The sequence below is a fragment of the Cebus imitator genome, unplaced genomic scaffold (assembly GCF_001604975.1).
Source record: "Cebus imitator isolate Cc_AM_T3 unplaced genomic scaffold, Cebus_imitator-1.0 Scaffold88, whole genome shotgun sequence".
Classification (NCBI taxonomy): Eukaryota; Metazoa; Chordata; class Mammalia; order Primates; family Cebidae; genus Cebus; species Cebus imitator.
Genome location: NW_016107403.1, coordinates 3,057,534 through 3,064,473, shown reverse-complemented (window position 1 = coordinate 3,064,473; position 6,940 = coordinate 3,057,534). Strand labels below are relative to the sequence as shown.

General features: G+C 40.7%; 1 pseudogene; it reads left to right on the top strand.

Annotated features, from left to right (window-relative positions):
* The first annotated feature begins 734 nt into the window (after positions 1-734).
* On the top strand, positions 735-1,989 carry LOC108308854 (annotated as a pseudogene).
* Positions 1,990-6,940: the final 4,951 nt, after the last annotated feature.

Here is a 6,940-nt window from a genome sequence, read left to right as displayed (position 1 = left end):
AAATTTACAATATCATGTTGTAAGTTTTATTTCAGAGGAAAGGAAAAGAGGCTGTTTCAGCCCAGGGGAAAAAGCCTAATTCTGCCAGGTAGAAAAGAGACAAATCAGAATACAGGATGTGACATTTGGACTCAGTTTTGAATTATGAGAATGATGAAGAATGAAAAAAGAAAATATGTCACTTTTGTAAAATGTTACTTGACAAATTTGATTCCAAATATTTGGCCTTTTCACTTTGTACAACTGCTCTTAGAGTTTCATTAAATACAATTCATATTCACTTCAGAGATGAAATTGAACTTCAGTATAGATATATCACTCAAATAAATTGGAATATAATATTTTTCTGCTTGCTAGTACAGGGGTAACATGAGGCAATAGAAAAGATCAAAGTGCAAAATACTGTCGCTCATGATTGATATTTTCCAAATAGTTAATTTACCCCAAAAGATAAATAAAAGCCCTTTTTAACCATCAAAGAAAGCACCACTGAGCATTTCACAATCCTTTACACTGGCTAGGTGATAAGCTGCACTGTTTTAGGGGTCTATAGTATTCTGGTTCATCTTTCTATGAACCAGAAAGATCTTTTGTTTGTCTTCCAAATGTCCTATGACATTTGTTTTACTGATATTTACAAAGGTCTTCCTAACAAATCATGTATGCTTTCAAGAACCAGTTAATTGCAACATTTATTAAGTAATTGCTTTTACTTAAAGACTGATTAAGATTCAATGAGTACAGCTCTACCAGCGGGATTTGACAGCATGATATCTCACAGAAAGCTCTCCACTCCCAGACAGGGGTCCCTTGGCTTCCTGCCTCGGAAGCACAGCAGCAGGCATCGTAGGAAGGTGAAGAGCTTCCCCAAGGATGACCCTTCCAAGCCAGTCCACCTCACAGCCTTCCTGGCATGATCTACATCATGCAGGAAGTCAACAGGCCAGGATCCAAGGTGAATGAGAAGGAGGTGGAGGCTGTGACCACTGTGGAGACGCCACCCATGGTAGTTATGGTCATTGTGGGCTGTGTGGAAACCCCTTGAGGCCTCGGGACCTTCAAGACCATCTTTGCTGAGCACATCAATGATAAGTGCAAGAGGCATTTCTATAAGAACTGGCATAAATCTAAGAAGAAGGCTTTCACCAAGTACTGCAAGAAATGGCAGGATGAGGATGGCAAGAAGTAGCTGGAGAAGGCCTGCCAAGTCATCCGCGTCATTGCCCATATCCAGATGCTCCTGCTTCCTCTGCACCAGAAGAAGACCCATCTGATGGGGAGATCCAGGCAAACAGAGGCACCATGGCTGAGAAGCTGGACTGGGCCCACAAGAGGCTGGAGCAGCAGGTACTTGTGAACCAAGAGTTTGGGCAGGACAAGATGATCAACACCGTCAGAGTGACCAAGGGCAAAGTCTACAAAGGGGTCACCAGTCGTTGACACAGAAAGAAGCTGCCCAGCAAGACCCACCAAGACCTGTGCAAGGTGGCCTGTATTGGGGCATGGCATCCCACCCATGTGGCCTTCTCTGTGGCACATGCTGGGCAGAAAGGCTACCATCACTGCACTGAAATCAACAAGATCTCTAAGATTGGCCAGGGCTACCTTATCAAGGACAGCAAGCTCACCAAGAACAATGCCTCCACTGACTATGACCTGTCTGACAAGAACATCAACCCTCTGGGTGGCTTTGTCCACTATGGTGAAGTGACCAATGATTTTGTTATGCTGAAAGGCTGTGTCGTGGGAACCAAGAAGTGAGTGCTGACCCTTGGGTGCAGACTAAGCAGTGGGCTCTGGAGATTGACTTTAAGTTCATCGACACTACCTCCAAGTTTGGCCATGGCTGTTTCCAGACCATAGAGGTGAAGAAAGTATTCATGGGACCACTCAGGAAAGACCAAATTGCAAAGGAAGGAGGAGCTTAATGCCAGAAACAGATTTTGCAGCTGGTGGAATCTCAATAAAAGTTATTTTCCACTGAAAAAATAAGATTCAATGAGAACAAATACTGTATAATTCACTAAGGAAGAAGTTTCTGCAAACACATATGGGATAATATCTGGAAGTGGTCCAGCAGACATCCCAGTAACAAAAACAACGCTATCTCATTATATCTGGCACTGATTAGATCCTTTGCTAATATGTCTTACCTAGTTTTCTTTTTTACAAATAAGAGAAATATATGGAACTTAAATTGAGAGCCAAAGAAAACATAAGTATAATGATAATAATGACATAAATTCCTTTTGAGAGATATTTTTCTCTCCCAAATATTTTTATATTTGCCATTTCATTTGGTTTTCAGACAACTTAGAAAAAAAATATTAGAAGATGGAAGCAAAAATCTTCCCTAAGCCTTTTTTTTTTTTTTTTTNTTTTTTTGAGACAGAGTCTCGCTCTGTTGCCCAGGCTAGAGTGCAGTGGCACAATCTTGGCTCACTGCAACCTCCACTTCCCGGGTTCAAGCAATTCCCCTGCCTCAGTCTCCTGAGTAGCTGGGATTACAGGTGTGTACAACCATGCCCAGCTATTTTTTTGTATTTTTAGTGGAGACGGGGTTTCACCATGTTAGCCAGGCTGGTCTTGATCTCCTGACCTCATGATCCGCCTGCCTCGGCCTCCCAAAATGCTGGGAATACAGGCATGAGCTACCACACCCGGTCACCTATTTTTTTTAAAGTCCAACTCTCAGGCACATTCCAATTTCTAAAATCAGAATCAAGCATTATCTCTTCCTTCCACTGGTATAAACTGTGGGGATCCACTCAGGGTGGTGGGAAACATATTAGAGAATGTTATAGAATATAATCACAAACCTTCTTGGAAGTCCAAGAAGTTTGCATAGTTTCAGTAGAAGTTTCGGCTGAAGGCAGCCTAAACCCCGTTTACATTTAGTTAATAAGAAAAGTAAATAGCTAAGGTACGTGAGGGAGTTTATCTGAATAATTTGTTTACTCATGTGGTCTTAAAACTAACTCTTGAGCCAGATAACCCTCTAGGGGTAAGGTCAACCAGGGATATTACCCTCTAATAGTGTTTTGGGCTTGAAACCTGGCCTTTAATCTTGCTCAACAAGTGTGTTGACTTACAGCCTATGTTACTAAATCTATACTGAATAAACGCAGAGAGGGCAAACCAGTCAGGGTCATGTAGCTGCGATCTCTCTCTGTGAGTAGCTCACAAGCCCCTAGCCCACTCATTCACTGTATTCTGTGTGTGAGTACATTTATTCATCTGTCATGCAGCTGGGGTCTCTGGGACAAACCCCAGCAATAAACACTAGACTGGACACTTTGAGAATAGGAGGATCTGCAAATATAGTGATGAAGCAGATTCTCTCCCTCACTATGCTTATAGCTCAGTGGGGAGAGTCAGAAAAAAAAAAAAACACAATGCAAAATAGCACATTTTGGCTTGCATTATTCTTTTATGTTCTAAAAGAGGAGACAATTGTTCTCATTTCAGTGAATCAAGATCCACCCCTTTGAACAAGCCAGAAATCCAGGAATCTTTCCTCATTATTCCCTCTCCCTTACCAGCCACGTCCAGTCCAACAAGTCCTGTCAACTTTACCTTCTAAATATTTTTCAAACATTCTTTCCATCACCATTGCCATAGTCTGAGTTCAAGCCACCATTATCTCCCATAGGCATGAATTGCACTGCCTCCTAAGTAGCCTCTCTGCTTCCATTCTGAGTCCACCCAATGTGCTCTGCACACTTCAGGTGAACTGATGTGGTAAAAACATAAATCTAGTCATAGGCTTTCCCACTCAAACCACTTCAGGAACTATTCATCAGCCTTATGGTAAGGTGTAAAATTCCTTAATTTAGATCACAAAGCCTTGCTTGATCTAGCCCCTGCCTAGCTCTCCAGCCCCACCATCTGCCACTGTATCACTCTCTCTTTGCTCTCTGTCACTTTGGTCTTCCTTCGGGTCATTGAACATTCCTCAGTACTTTGTACTTCCTAGTTTTTCCCTTGTCCTTCCTTTCCCAACAATGCTCTATCTCCTCCCCATCTTCACATTGTAGCCCAAATGTTACTTAGGCAGGGAAGACTTTGTTCACTTTGTAGACACAGTTGGTTCTTCATAAGGCTCATCACAACTTATAGCTATGTATTTATTGTGTAATTATTTAAGTCTGTCTCCCACTTCCATCCTGTTCCCACTGCACTGTAAGCTCTATGAAGGCAGGGACAATGTCTTTGTTGCTTACTTTGTATCCCTGTAGCCTAGCACATTGCCTAGCACATGGTAGGAGCTCCATAAATATACAATGAATAAGCAAAAAGATGACTACATGAATAAAGGAATACTGAAATAAAGATTCCATGAAAGAGGTCACCCTGGAAATGAACACTGAGGGGGAAATAAGATTGCAATAGTCAGAAAAGGGTAGGGAGGAACTTCCATGCTCCAAGAACTGTGAGAAGCAAAGACAAAGAGATAAGAAGTCATAAAGCAGGAGAAGGAATCATGAAGAGTCCATACTTATTTAATCGAATGTATACAGTAATGGAATATTAGCCCAGAAAGATATGAATTCATCATGAAGATCCTAGAATGCAGGATAAAAAATAGTATTTAATTACATAGTGATTCATCACCATTTTATGAACAAGAAGTGACAAATGTGAAGTGAAATTTGGGCAGTATTCCATGCTTGTTCATAAAGAGTGTAAGACAATTAAAACCAAAAGCTAGTAACACCACAGAAAACACAGTTATTTTTAAAAGCTATTGATCTTGATTCCTGTTCAGCCACGTGATAATTTCAAAATAAAAAATAAATAAATAAAAGCTATTAACATCATACATTTGAAAAATACTAAAGATACTATGTCCTTGATAGAGAGTGTAGATAAAAGAGATTTCTAAAGTTGAAATTCACAGATAAAGATGGTGGATTGAAGCAACCCAATTTATAACACAGAATCCCCCAGAACCTCAGAAACTGGGAGCACCAGCTACTTCTAGAAATAGAGTTTAAAATAAAGGACTGGACCAGGCACAGTGGCTCACACCCATAATCCCAGCATTTTGTGAGGCCAAGGTGGAAGAATCATTTGAGCCCAGGAGTTTGACATCAGCCTGGTTAACACAGGGAGGCCTCTATAAAAATTTTAAAATGTAGCCAGGCATGGTGGTGCACTTCCAGCTACTTGGAAGGCTGAGATGGAAGGATTGCTTGAGCCCAGGAGTTCCAGGCTGCAGAGAGCTGTGATCACACCACTGCACTCCAGCTTGGGTGAGAGAGTGAAACCCTGTCTCAAAAAAAAAAAAAAAAGACTGGTTGGAAGTTGGTTTTTTGAGAAATAGATCACTAATACCCCTCTTTTCTTGCAAACGGGAGTTTTATTCTTTGAAAAAAATAAAAATATAATACAGGATCTCTATACTGAGGAGCATCTAGCACAGATAGGATAAGAATATGATATGGAAAATAAAGGTGGGAGTATTAAATTAGGGTTTACATCTCCATGCTAAAATTTCCAGTTCTCTTCTCCAATTTGGATCCCAGAATTCTAGCAACACACACATATTTTCCAGACAGGAGATGAAAAGATTCTTTTTGGGTGAATTTGACCAGCCCAAAAGGAAAAACTGATACTGGAACATATGAAAAGTCCCAGCCAAATCATCCTGTGGTGCATCCCATAAATGACAATCACCAGCTATCCAGTAAAATCAGTACAATTGTTTTTCTTTATCCGTTTTTTGTTGTTTTTTTGTTTGTTTGTTTGTTTGTTTGTTTTTGAGGCAGAGTCTTACTCTGTCACCCAAGCTGGAGTACAGTGGTGCAATCTGAACTCACTGCAGCCTCCACTTCCTGGGCTCAAGAGATCCTTCCACCTCAGCCTCCTAAGTAGCTGGAACTATAGGCACATGCCACCACATCCAGCTAATTTTTGTATTTTTTGGAAGAGATGGGGGTCTCACTCTGTTGCTCAAACTCCTGGCTTCAGGCAATCCTCCCACCTTGGCCTCCCAAAGTGCTGGGATTACAGGCATGAGCCACCATGCCAGGCTTCATGCAGATTTTCCATACAAGTCTAATTCTCTACTCTCACATAGGAGAATCACCAGACACATGAGGAAAGTATCTAAGCTGAATGACAGAAACCAAAATTTAATCAACTGATTTAAAAAACCAACTTTTGGAAATGGACTCTTAAGGGACCCTGGGGAATAAATCTAATGTTGATAATCTTAGAGAACTAGAAGGGGATATTATATCCATGAAACAAAAACAGAATAGTATTAAAACAAAATAAAGAGAAGAGCCAAAATGAAACGTATTAAAAATCCAAGGGTCAAAATGAAAAACTCAGTGGACACTTTGGAAAATAACTGGAGAAATCTCCCAGAGAGGAGAGCAAAAAGAGAGCTGAAAACCAGGAGTGGAAGGACAGCAACATTAGAGAGCCAGCCCAGTGGATTCACCAGCCAAATAGTAGAGTTTCCAGCAGAATAGAGAGAATGGAGGGAAGGAAACCATTAAAAGAATGATTCAAGAAAATAGCCCAGAGCTAGAGGACAAGTTTTTCTAGACTTTACAAGCCTAATCCACGTGGCCAGCACAAATAATAAAAATAGATCAGGACTAAGCTTGGATTTTTTATCTTATCCAAATTCCTACCTAAGTGTCCAGGGAGTCATGCCCTACAAACCATAAATCCTCATCAGATGGGCTTTATTTGACCCTGTATAACACGACTTACTTTTCAATCTGACTCTGGCATAACATTATGAGATAAGGAAAAAAATCTTTAACTCAAAAATATATTCCCTTGCCGTACCTTAAAATTGCCCTGCAAAGTCTCTTGTGGGAAAAATCTACATTCTATAGAGAATCTCCATCCCTCTTGTTTTCCTTCCTACCTTCCCAGATCCAGGAGATAATCAACTAAGAACCCTTTTAAGTCCGATAAA